General features: G+C 41.1%; 1 protein-coding gene and 1 long non-coding RNA gene across 4 annotated transcripts in view; both read left to right on the top strand.

The window, feature by feature from the left end:
* Positions 1–13270, top strand: part of GALNT18 (polypeptide N-acetylgalactosaminyltransferase 18) — a 459245-nt gene that overhangs the window by 117922 nt on the left and 328053 nt on the right. The gene's annotated exons all lie outside the window — the stretch shown is intronic.
* LOC133378300 (uncharacterized) lies at positions 2626–8327 on the top strand. Its single transcript, XR_009760943.1, has 3 exons — positions 2626–2792; positions 3997–4043; positions 6285–8327. It is a non-coding gene; the product is annotated as an uncharacterized LOC133378300 (long non-coding RNA).

Below are 13270 nucleotides of genomic sequence, written 5' to 3'. Positions count from 1 at the left end.
TCGCTAAGGGCGGTATATAAATTGAATAATAAAAATAAAATAAAATAAATAAAATACTTCTCATCCACTACTTATTGGGTCATGACACAATTAATGTACTGCTTTAGAGACTGTCGTATAAATATATCTATAACAGCAGCTTTGAGATTAATTTTAAAGTTTATGGAGGAGTAGACTGTGTATTCTGGACCATGTTTGCCCAAATACTAAGTGTCAACAGTTAAGGAATGAACATTGGCTCTTGTTGATGATGATAGCATAGTGGCCCATTTATGCACAAGCTTCGGCACACTGAACAACTTTGTGGGCCTGCCTGTCAGACTGTTTATTTTTGCTTAAGGTACAAGTCATTGCTGTATACTAAATTACATAAACTTTCCTAGGCAAAAGAGAACTGTTTGTGTAGCAAAAAGTCTGTCTGGAGGCACTGAATAGCGGACAGAGGGATTGTATATGGGTGTGTAAACTGATAACATGTTTCAAATCAGAGTCTGCTTAAGCCTTTAGATGGAATTATTTTATAGAAGCATAGGTTTAGGCTGCAGTCCTGCATCCACTTAACTGGGAGAAAGGTCCTTTGGACTCAGTGGGACTTTTTTTTTAGTAGACATGTATACGATTGCATTGTCAGATACCAAGGAGAGAGTTGGTGGTGAATGAAACAAATGAAAGTTGTGAACAGTCAGAGGTTATGAACCCAAAGACTGCAGGTAAATAGGTGCTCACTGTCATTAAGGAAAAGGAAATATCCATGTGTACCCTCATTTTGAGTGTGGATCATTCCTACTCATGGAAAATTTGTTTTAATCAGTTATGGGCCAAACTGTAAAACAAAATGTTTACAAGTTCCTACTTTTGGCATTTTTTTTAGTTTTAATATTTCCATTTATAGACTACTTACTATCTGTAGATCTTGAAGCAGTTTATAGTGTGTGTATGAGCGCATGTACACACACACACACACACACACACACACTCAGTTTACAATTTTAAAAAACATAAATAGTATCCATATCCATAATAACATTATCAGTAACATCAAAGAGCGTTATAAGGAAGCAAAATGTAGAATCTGAACCAACCAAAGCATACTATTCATACAATCACTCAGCCAATCTCACTTTTACCAGCCATTCTCATAACTCTCTGCAACCATTCACTATGTCATCTCTATCAAGCAACCACTCATACACAAAAATAGTCATGCACAAAACAGTCATGCTCAACAATATTATAACTAAAAAGATTATCATACAAAGGATTGCTGCCAAGTATACATATATAAGAGATTCTCCCCATCTCTGAAACACTAATGGACTCATGTACTACACCCACCCAAATATTCCGCTCCCATCTCTCACCTGAAAGAGGCCCAGTTCTATACCAGAGCTGGCTCTCACCCTGGAGGTGTGGGGTATAAAACTCCTTTATCCACTAACTCCCATCTGCGTAATCCCTATTAAATTTGTTAAGAGTGCGGTCCATTGAGCTTAATGGTTGATTATGGATCTGCACCCTGAGTTCCCTCTTCCAGCTCCAATACCAAAGCCCCGATTAAGGGCCACAGATCAGTGGTAAAGCACCTGCTCTGCATGCAGAAGGTCCCAGATTCAGTCCCTGGTATATCCAGGCAGGACTGGGAAAGACCCCTGTCTGAAAACCTGGAGAGCTGTTGCCGTTTAGTGCAGATAGTATTGAGCTAGATGGACCAATGATCTGACTTTGTATAAGGCAGCTTCCTGTGTTCCTACATTATATCAGCTTTCTGAACAAATCATAGTGGCTAGATGATGTGTCTAGTTTTATTCAAATACTATATTTTTACATGTACGCCCAAGGCAAGTGTGAAGAACTTTTGGCCCTCCAGAAGTTGCCGAACAACAACTCCCACCATCCCTAGCCATTGGCCATGCTTCCTGGGGCTTATAGGAATTGTAATGCAGCAGCATTTGGAGAGCCAAATGTTCTGCACACCTAGCCCAAGGAAATAACTCCAGATGTCTTCCTGTGGAAGCAAATCAGAACTGGGCCTACCACTCTCTCACAATAGTTTGGTGTTGATATTTTGGGGAACTGGTGCTGTCCTGATAAAACTAACACATCATCTAGGTCATGGGTCCTCAACTTTTTTGGGTCTCACATCTGGAAATCTTAAGAAACTGTCAGGGCTACCACAAAATGCCCATTTCACAGAAGAAAAACTGGTGATGCTCAGTACTTCCTATGCAACAAAACATGTCTTCTCAGCAAATAAAACAGACAATACTGGTAACCAAACAAAAACAAGTTTTTTTAAAAATCTCAGTGTAAACAAAAACTAAAATTGTTATTGTTAGGGAACGTGGCAAGGAAGCGTGTCTGAGGGCACTGTGATATAGGTATTATGTTTGGAGACCTAGATCTAAGTTTTTGATGTAAAACAAAGCTAGTAGGTCATTCCCCAACATAGATGGGGAATAGTTCAGCTTGTACTTCAGCTTATCTAAACATCAGTATTTCCTCTTCCATTTGTTTCTCTCTTCTGCATACGTACTGTCTGTTGAATCTGCTCTCGGGTGTCAGTCATTTGTAGCTTAGGCCATCTGGAGCATGCTCAGTGGAAAATTCTCTTGTGCCTTCAGGCAGCATAGTTTCTTATTAATATGTTTTGCTGAAACCCAGAGAGTTGTACCACAGATTCTGATAGTGCTACCTTGCTCAAGAATACTCTACTGCACATATACTACAAGGACACAGAAGAGAAACCAAACTGGCTTGATGCAGCTGGACGTGGTGGTAGCTGAATGCCAGAGGTCTGGTAATATGAAGCAAGGCTGGGGAACTTACTGAAATTGAAGCTTTGGGAAAACATCCTGAATGGAATTTTATTTAAATATCTAATTAAATATGAAAATAAATATAAACCTCAGAATGATTAACTGGTATTTTCTAGATAGAGCTGCAAAATCTATATTAGGTATCTGTTAAGAAAATGAGAAGTCTGGGCTGAAGCAAATAATATTTTGCCGGGGAACAGATAATTTTTAATTGCTTTGATACTTGCTCTGCACTCTTATGTGAGATTCATAAATATTCCTCACCAAGTAACAGAAAATTTTATGTAGCCTTTGTAAGTCTAAGATCAAAATATAAAAATATTTACAGGAACAGCCTCTAGATGAAATTGCTGACAGCTGATATTGATCAAAGAGTGTCATATCTGCAGAGTCCTTCACTGTCACTATGAGTCAAATATTAGAATGAGGCTACAAGGGCAGTTAATATACAAAGTACCCCCAAGGATTCCTTGTTGCCCCCTCTTAATTTTTTATAGGAATTCCCTAGCTGCTGATTTTGATGAGAGACACTATTTCACCCATACTGTACACTTTTGTTTTGGATGGAACGTATTAATTTTATTGGTACTCCATTTTATTATATGGCACTTCTTTCTTGATACTGTTATTATTGTTGTTGTGGTGGTGGTGGTGGTGGTGGTGATGATAATAATAATAAAATGTATGGATTGCTTCCTAAGAAACATTTAGAAGCAACTTCACAGCACAATAGAACATCTAAAACAATTGCACATATAATAATTATATAAAAACAGTTAAAACAATTACATACATAAAAAACAATTGAGTATCTAGGCAATAAAGGCAAATTATTTATTGGAGTTGATTGACTGATCTTATTTATATGCCACCTTTCTGCAATAAAGCAGCTTACAACAAACAGTCAAAAGATCAACTTAGAAGCACTGGGGTAGGGGAGAGAAGTTTACAAAATGTAACAATAAATTCAAACAGGACAAAAAAAGCAACAGTTTAACAAACACAGAATAAATCCAATATTAAAGAAGTAATCTAGACTTAAATACATATGTACAACAAAGATAGCCAGCTAATGGACAGTAGAGCTCCAGGTCCAAAGAGCCTCAGCAGCCTGGCTTAACTATGGTTCAGAGTGGAGGGATCTTCTCACTGACAGCTGGCTTCCTCTTCTCTCCTCCAGAGGAGACCAACAGCAGCAAAAGAAAAATGCTGGGAAGGGCAACGATGGTAAGTCCTGTTCTGCAGCCTCCTGGAAGGTCCAGCTGTTGGTTCAGGTTCTGCTGCATTCCAAGGAGCCTCAGACTGCTTTATGGGGCTTATTGGGTCTGTGTTGAGGATTAAAATGGTAGCCTAAAATTACTTTCACACTGCAGTACCTGTTGCGTTAAGGAACTGTGGCTAAGCTTGATATACCGGCATTTCGTGCAAATATCTTTCACACTGCTGGAATGAACGTCTTGTTTTCTTCCCTCACGCATGATACACATTCACACTGTAGTTCCTCACTATGTAGGAGGTCTAAGATCTTGTCCCGGTACCGTCTGACTCCTTTCCCTTTAGCAGCTGACATTCTTTTTGTGGGGTGTCTGGACACAGGGGTGTGTATGGGAAAAGGAGGAAGGAGAAGCTGCTTCCCACACCTATGCCGGAATAGCAGTAGTTTTCATCAGGCAAAAAAAAATTGACGTGTGCCGAAAGGACAAGTAGACATTGTATGTCTGAATGCCTGTCACATGAGCGGCTGTAGCAAGTGCAAAAATCCCACAATTTTCCAGGTTCCTAAGCTTGCAAAAGACTTGTTTCTGGCATCATTTATCATGGAGATGAGCGCTAAATTTCCACTATATTCCACTAGCTTTCTGGAACTAGCATTTATGTCGTGTGAAAGATCAATTGAAATGCGCAAATTACCAGATAATAAACTATTGGAATAATGGAATAAATGCAGTGTGAAAGCAGCCTCAGTAGCCTGGCTTAAATACAGTTGCACATACTTGGTTCAAGCCTTGAATAGGGATGCTTGTAAAATTTGCAGCCATCATTTTTGTGCTTTGATTTGTGAACTAAGGAAAGGAGGCAGACTGAAAACTATGGCCACGTTCACACCATACATTTATTCTACTATTATTCCACTTTAAGCAATCATGGCTTCTCCCAAAGAATCCTGAGAAAGTGTCATTTGTGAAGGGTGCTGAGAGTTGTTAGGCAACCTCTGTTCCCCTCATAGGACTACAGTTCTTGGAGCTTTCTGCAAAGAGTCACTGACTGTTAAACCGCTTTGATAATTGTAGCTCTGTGAGGGAAATAGGAGTCTCCCAATAACTCTCTCACATACCAGTCCTGTCTTGGTTGCCGCAATTGTTTTGGGGTGGGATGTGGGCAGAAGCAAGCGGTGTGGATGGCAAGTGAGGGAGACATTCCTCCAGGCAGACACCCACCCACCCACTGGTGATAAGTAGAGGCTGTGGCAATATCCTCCACTTCAGCGCCAGACTGTGGAGAAGTGAAGCAGGAAGAGGAGGTGCCACACCATGAGGCAAGAGATAGGCTGTAAGCTGGGGTGCGTGAATATCTGATTAATTCTGACCCCCATCTGTCTCTTGTCCCTCAGTGTGGCGCCTCGTCTTCCTGTTCCTCCTCTGTGGTCTGGCCCTGCTCGGAGAGGCTGTTACGTCTCCTCCTCCGTGGTGTGGGTGGTATGGAGAGTGGCAAATTGAAAGGGGCTGGCTGCAGAAAAACTAACAGGATGGTGTCTGATGCGCATATACACCTGCCTATTTGCTATGAAAGGAGGCCAGTCTGAGAAGGTGGGATGATTTTGGGTAGGTGGGTTTAAACTTAGTGGAACTCTTGAAAGCTATGTCACATTGGTGAGCTTCATTTTAGATTTTCTGCAATGCCCTATTCCAAGGTTGCATACAGATATGGGGCTCATTGTGTTAGTTTTACTGATTAAAATGGTAGAGCTTCTGCTCTGATTTCTAACATTCCTTTCACATTGCAGTACCTATTGCATTATGGAACTGTTTTTTGACCAATATGCAATATCACCATGTCGCACTAAATTTCATTCATGCCAGTGGGCATGGTATGACGCAACAGTGAATGTCATTGGACATGTTGCTGTTCCTTTTTGGTTATGGCACCCTGGCTATGGAATAGAATTCCCAGAGGGTGATGCCTTTTTTATGGCCTTTTAGGCACCAGATGAATTCAACCAGGCCTTTTAAATAACTTCTGATCTTAAAATGTAGGTTCTCAATGTTGTGATTTATTGTATATCTGCACTGCCAATGGTTTTATTGCTAGGTCTGCTGGAAAGGGAAAAATAGGCTGTATTTTATTGTGTTGTTTTAACATGCTGTATTTTACTCCATTATTTTTTGTGAGCCACACAGGAAGATGCAGAGGTCCATTTACGCAAGGTTCTTCCAACCACTTTATGCTGATTTCACCTTCCCATTGCAGCCTCCAATCCCAGGCTTTTCGTGAAGGTCTCCTCAAGACCTGGAGCTGGAGTAGGGGAAAAGGGATGGAAAAGCTCCATTGTACCACCTGAAATGTTGGGGCTGACATCTTTACAACTGACTTCATAGACCTTCCTCCCTTCCATTACTGCCATGTAATTTTGTTTGTCATTGACCGTTACATGATATGTCAACCAGATTTTTGGCACTTCCGTGCTGAAACAAAACTCCATGCGTGGGAATATAATCACACTGGCACACATCTTTTCTTCTGTCTTTTCCTACTCAAAATATTTTATGAAACCACAAATACTGCAATTAGATTGAATTCTATATAGCCAGTGAATCTATATAAATGTGTGTAATTTTGAATTTAGAATTTGGGTTTCCCTCCTGCAAATTGTTTTGGCACAGGGTATATTCTGGCATGAGTAATGTTGGTCCTTATCTATTCCTTACTAAAAACCCTGTCACTGCTTCAGTGGGATGAAATCTAGTCTAAGTAACATCAGTAGAAAAAAAACAGCTATGCTGGATATATTTAATGGCACATTTGTTTAAAGAGGGAGGATTGAGAATAAAATCCCCCTAGGCTGCAGTCTTATGTACACTGTTCTAGGCGTAAGTCTCATTGAACTAAGTGGGACTTACTACTGAGTAGACAGGCATAAGATTGTGCTGTCAATAATATACATGCAAGAAACAAAATATTGTCACACAAAACGAAATGTGCGGCATCAGCATGAAGTCTGTATGCAACAAATGAGTGAAATGTGCTTCTGATTTTTTTTGAGCTTTGAGAAGTTCCATGGATTGCGCTATGTTTCCTTTGTGCGAGAGAGTATTGAAGAATACAGTATCTTTGTAATATTTGCTTTATTTACAAATATGTAGACAAAACATAAATGGAGGCAAATAGGCAAGGCAACAGATCTGTTACTCCAGATCAGATCTCTAGGAAGGAGTCTGCACTCCAAGCTGCTTTGCCTTCAGGAAACTTGGCTTTCCCTGTCCTTCTCTATCTAGATTCAGAACATTATTCATCTCAAACTCCACCCCTGCAGTTGAATTGACTATTCAGGGGGCCCTCCGTAGCCATTCCATTTAGGGATCAGTAACATTGTTTTGTCAGTTCTCTAATCGGGCAACACTTTCAGCAAAAACCATGGACTACTGTAAGGTTCTATTAACAGGAGTATCCCTAGAAAAGTGACAAGACAACCTATTGCAAAATAAGTGTTCTACTTATATTTGCTCTTGCAGCAGCATCCAAAATTGGCTATGCAAATGGGAAATATTACATTGAAATTGGACCTCAGCTGTGTGTTTGAGAAGACAGATGGGTTATATTTGTGGGTTATGGGGAGGGGGTGTTCTTTCCATTTTAAAAAGCTGAAATCTAATATTTTCCCAGTTTAACTATAAGTGTATCAGAAGGAGATTTAAGTTATATAGCAGACTACATAATGGTATTGAGCCACTGTGGCCAGCAAGTACAATGCGGCAATTGGGTCTGAAAGGTCTGCTTCCAAAACCTGGCTCAGTCATAGACTGGGATTTTGTCTCACAGTGCAATCCTGTACATGTCTGCAGAAAAGTAAACCCCACTTGATTCAACGGAATTTACTCCAAGGTTTGTATAGGACCACAAGCTCAGTTACCCATCTGTAAAGCTGGCACGATAGTAGTCTACATCCTAGAGTTTTGAGAACAAGTAGGATCACCCCTAAAAGCAGTTTCCCCTTAATCCAGAACATTTGGTGTTCATCCAGGGAGAAGTGGCTCACTGGGTAGGATGTAGCTGCTACCCTTGTTTCTTGGCACATAGATTATTGTTGCTCACTGAATTTGCATGGCATTTGCATAGAGAGCTTGCTTATTCTGAGCTCCATCAGAATTCTTTAGGAACTTCAGAAAGAGTTTGGCAGTTATAGCTAGGTTACTCTTGGCATAAACTGAAATGTGTGTGTGTGTATGGATGGATGGATGGATGCATTTATTCATTTATTTATTTGCAAACCATCCTGTGGCCATTTTTGTTAAAGGGAGGTATAGAAATCTCTTAATAAGTAAATAAATAAATTCCTGATTGATTTTAATTATTCTTGGTTTGCTTGTAAAAAATAAGTGATTAATAACTTTTAATAATTATTGTGTGTGTACTTTTTGCCTTGAAGCAGAGAATATGCACTCACTGATTACATCAGTCTACTTTGAAATGTCTTGATGGTTCCAGATGCTGGGAAAGGCCACATTATTTTTAGCTTCAGCTGTCACAGAGGAATAAATGCCTTGCACTTTGGCATCTCTCTCCCTCTCTCTCGTTCTGAGCGTAGTTTAGCTGTTTACTTGAGGATGAGTACACTGAGTGTCCTCAGTTAATCCTAGTTACCTTTTTATGGTGTAATAGGAAAAAACAGCAGTTTGAATACATGGAAGAATATTTGTGGAGATTGGCATCCATCCTTATGCGGAATAAGAAGCTGAGGGCTTATTCACATGGTGGCTTACTGTGTGTTTGCTGCTCCTCGTATCCTTTGTTAATTTGCTCAGTTCACATGATGTTACCTGTAAACAGCAGCTATTACGATGCTTTTCCCTTCTAAATTCAGAGTAACTCTGTCTGCTGATAATATGAAACATTTGAATACTATGTATCCAAAATGCTCCACAAGTGGTTGCACATGCTTTGATGCAATGTTTTTAATTGGGAGTGTTGATCCGTCATTTTTTGCGCCTCCCCTATCCACACCCACTATTTCCTCCCTGAATTTCATTTGGTTTCCTGTGCTTTACGAAGCAAATTTTGGTTGCTCTGCTTCAGTTCAGCTTGTGTTTTTTTATGTTGGTGCTGATGCAAACAGCTGCTATGGGGCAGACAGCGTACTGCAGCTGTTTGGTGGCAGTACTTCAACAAAACAGCCCCACTTCTTGGGGGATGAATGGTGCCTTCAGAGGTGGTAGGTGTGGCAAGTGGGCAGGGTGAGAGAGGGAGGATGGCTGTTGGGTTGCCCAACTGACAGGCAAGCGGGCGGGCAGTGTGTGTGGGTGTCCAATGACACATTAAAGTTAAAGGAAAGTTTTATATGCTTTAAAAACCATTTCCACTGGAGGGGCTTCCTCCACCTACCTCCTGCAGTCAGCACACAGACACCCCCTCCACTCATGCCTGCTGGGCGTGACTTCCATAGTAGATGGGCAAACCACCCCTTTCCTCCCCAATCTTGCATCTGTCCCCTAGCGAGGCTGTGAGGATCCCCTGGCTGCTCCTTGTCCTGGTTCAGCATCATCATCCATGTGTCTCCCAACTCCCCCCCCCAGCCCTTTTTGGGTTGGCTGCAGTAGCAGAAATAAAGAAATAAAAGCTCAAACTGCCCTTCTTCCATCTCCTTCCTTTTCTGCTACTGGGGAAGGAGGGTTGTCATGAAAGCTTCTCTTCCACCAACCCCCGTTGCTGCAGTCCCCTCCTCCCCTCCAGCAGAAAGCAGCTGCAACAGCTCCTTTTTTTTAATGGAATCTACTGCCAAAAAGCGCATGCCCTGTTCCCTAGCAACCACAGGGAGTTGAAATGTAAAATTAGTGGGTGGGGTCAATAGAAAACATCATGTTTAATCCTTCTGGGAGGAATGCCTCCATGTGCATAGAAAACAGAGTGCAGATGGTGCAAATCAAAAACAGAGTTAGAAGCAGCGTCGTTACTACGAAGAAATGCTTCCATGAGGATGAGCCCTGAATGTCCACCCACACCATGGCAATATTGCATGGTCTATTAAATTAATTTTCATGTGAGATGGAGAGGGTAGCTAGAAAGGCACACACTGAAATAAATACATCAAGAGAACATCTCTCTTTTTCAGTTTTTCTCTGGATTTGAAATATTTTGCATTTCTGAGAGGCGCTTTAGCCCTTGGATCATTCCAGTAGTATTCAGCAACTTAAATCAAATAGACTAAATTTTATTTATAGCAGGGTATAAGCTTTAACTTTGTAACCAATATAATCTGAAACATAATAGCATGTGATTTCAGTGGGAGAAAATAGTCTATATCCCTATGTAATTTTTAAAAATTACAGTTCATAAAAATTATTTCTTCAGTCAAATGAAATTGATTTTCTGTTCTTGTGACTGGATAGAACTGTATGGCAAGGTAAAGATAAAAGCCCAGTTTTTTATGTTTCTGTGATATGAATTCAACAAAATAGATTAGAAGGTTGCCTTTCTTGCATTAACGAGTGTTTTCTGGGGTTGTAAACTTTCATTGAGAAACTTCAGCTGTTTTGAGTATGTCACCAGAAGTTGGGCCGGTTGTATCTCATCCACGACTACATACACATTAGTATTCAGTTGTGAGTGTATACTACATGTATAGTGGGTATAAGAATATTTGAATATAGTAGACTGGATTGTGTGTCTGCATTGGTATGAAAAGATCCTGTCTCTCCTTTCCTCATGAGGTAGCATGGAGGGGTTGTACACCCATGAAATATTAACATACAGAGAAGCATACACAGAGTGTCCTACCTGAACTGGAAGAACTCGGGCTCAGACAATTGCTGTGATTTTTCTTTTATTGAAGTAAGAGGAAGTTTCAATTCAGTGCACTTCATGAATCTATCTACGGCTTACTCAGAATTCAGCATCTCTCTAGGTCTAACTAGGCACAACTTCGCTGCGCTAAGATGTTGACTCAGCAACTACTCCCCCCCACATGGCTTAAGTAAGGCTGGGTGGGCAGCCTGCTTGCATGTGCTAATTGTTACTGCTGGGAGTGTGCATGTGTGCAGGCGAAGACTCCACCTCAACTGCGCCTGTTGAATTTCATAATGGTACAGCAGCCCCCCCTCCATGAAGGCATAGCCCCTGTCATTGTCCCGTCTTCCCCCTCAGAGGGAGGGCTGCCTGGGGACAACGCGGGCACAGGGAGAGGGGGAGCTTCTGGCTGGGAAACAACCAGCTGGTCAGGTTGACTCTCCACAGGGCTGTCTGGAGCTGCTGGGGTTGAGCTGTCAAAGTTCAGAGCCTTCTGTCCAACTCCCTGCTCGGCCCCTCACCAGCTTGACCATCCCACTCTAAGCCCTCCTCCACCGCTTTGTTCTCGTTGGTCCATCCTCCTCCAGCAGGGCTCATGACAGAGAGCATGGTAGATTAGGTTGAGAGATGGTGGCTGGTCCAAGGTCACCTAGAGAGCTTCATGGCTGAGTGAGGAGTCGAATATGATGCCCTCCAGTCCTAGCCCAGTACTCTAACTGCTACACCACACAAGTTCTCAGATCAAACCAGGTGGCAAGGAGCCCTTTCACTGGCTCTGATTAAAATTCCCTTGATACCATGACCAAAGGCTGTGCTACAATTTCAACTATTTTAATTTTTTATCCAGAAATATGCCACGGTAGGGTATTGTTCATCTTCTTTTGAAGGTTGACTGTTAAGAACCTGCCTGATATTATTCAGACCATTGGTACATCTGGCTTAGTATTGTCCTGGCAGTAACTTTGCAGTGTTATAGAAGGGGAACCAGCTCTACCTTGAGAAGTGAGAGATTGAATTTGGTACCTTTTGCATGCAACACATGTACACTGCCTCTGTGTTCTGGCCTTCTCACTGTTGCTCACTCACCTTTCCTTCCTTGACATTTAAAAAAATCTGGCTAGGGCTTCTGTCTCCCTGGAACCATCACAGCACAGCCAATTGGGGATCACACATGATCATGCCACAATGCCCACCTTTTAAATCAAATCTGTCTGCATGATAACACATAGGACAATGAGGGCCAACAAACCCAACTAAAAGTGAATGTAACAGCAGTTTGGTCACGTTGATAATCCCAGTTGGTCAGATTACCAATCACCCACATTCTGTGTAGATTTATTTATTTATTTATTTATTTCGTTTCATTTTTAGACCGCCCATAGCTAATAGCTCTCTGGGCGGTGTACAAACAGGATTAAAATACAATAGTATAATAAAATCAATAACACATAACAGCAAATTAACTAACAACGTTAAACATGAAAACATTAAACATTAAAATGCCTGGGAGTATAGCCAGATCTTAACCTGGCGCCTAAAAGAAAGTACCGTAGGCGCCAGGCGTATCTCCTCAGGTAAGCTGTTCCAGAGTTCGGGGGCCACCACAGAAAAGGCCCTAGATCTAACAACAATCCTCCGGGCTTTCATCTCTTTTTGAGCAGTACTCCAAAAGATATGCCAAAAGTATGTGTTACAAATTCACTCCCAGATAATAAACAGTTTTTATTTATTTATTTGACATATATTTATACCAGCCTTAAGCTGAAATGTTTTCCGGAGCAGTTTGGAAACAAAACATAAATAAAAATAAAAGCAATATAGTACAATAAAACTGAAGGGGCAACATCCAACATGAATAGACTTCCTCTCTGCCATGCAGCTCCCCATACTGTCCCCCACATCTGATCTGGAGGGTTCTCCAACCCTCTGGAGCAGATGCTGTAGGTGTGCATGGGCTGGAAAGGGGAGAGGAATCCATACAACCAACTGTGTCCATTCTGCCAGTAGAAAATGTTAGATTTCACCCCAAAATGCAATCTAATAAAAATCAACTATTAAAATCATCAGTGGAAATAAGTTCAAACTCAGGATTTAAAAACTTTCAAAGCCAAGGAGGGTAAGGCACTAAAAAGACAACAAGATAGGTGCCAGGCAAGTCCAAGAAAGCCTTCTCTCCAGTCAACACCTGCTTTGTTTTAGAATATTTCAACTGTGTTTTATAATATTTTTAAATGTGATTTAGACTGTTTGTAATTGTAAATGTGTTTGGGAGTGTTTTTAATGTTGTAGTATGTTTTTCTCTTTCTTGTTAAATTGGTTTGTTTTTGTTTGTTGTCCTGGGCTCCTTCGGGAGAAAGGGTAGGATATAAATTAAATAAATAAATAAAGACAAATTCACTTTGTCCGGAGGAGGGCCTTCACCTCTTCTCTCAGTGCACAGGCAGGTTGACATGGGA

Source organism: Rhineura floridana, chromosome 2, assembly GCF_030035675.1.
Source record: "Rhineura floridana isolate rRhiFlo1 chromosome 2, rRhiFlo1.hap2, whole genome shotgun sequence".
In the NCBI taxonomy this organism is placed as follows: domain Eukaryota; kingdom Metazoa; phylum Chordata; class Lepidosauria; order Squamata; family Rhineuridae; genus Rhineura; species Rhineura floridana.
Note: the sequence above shows the minus strand (reverse complement) of the source record. Positions and strands in the feature narration are given on the sequence as shown.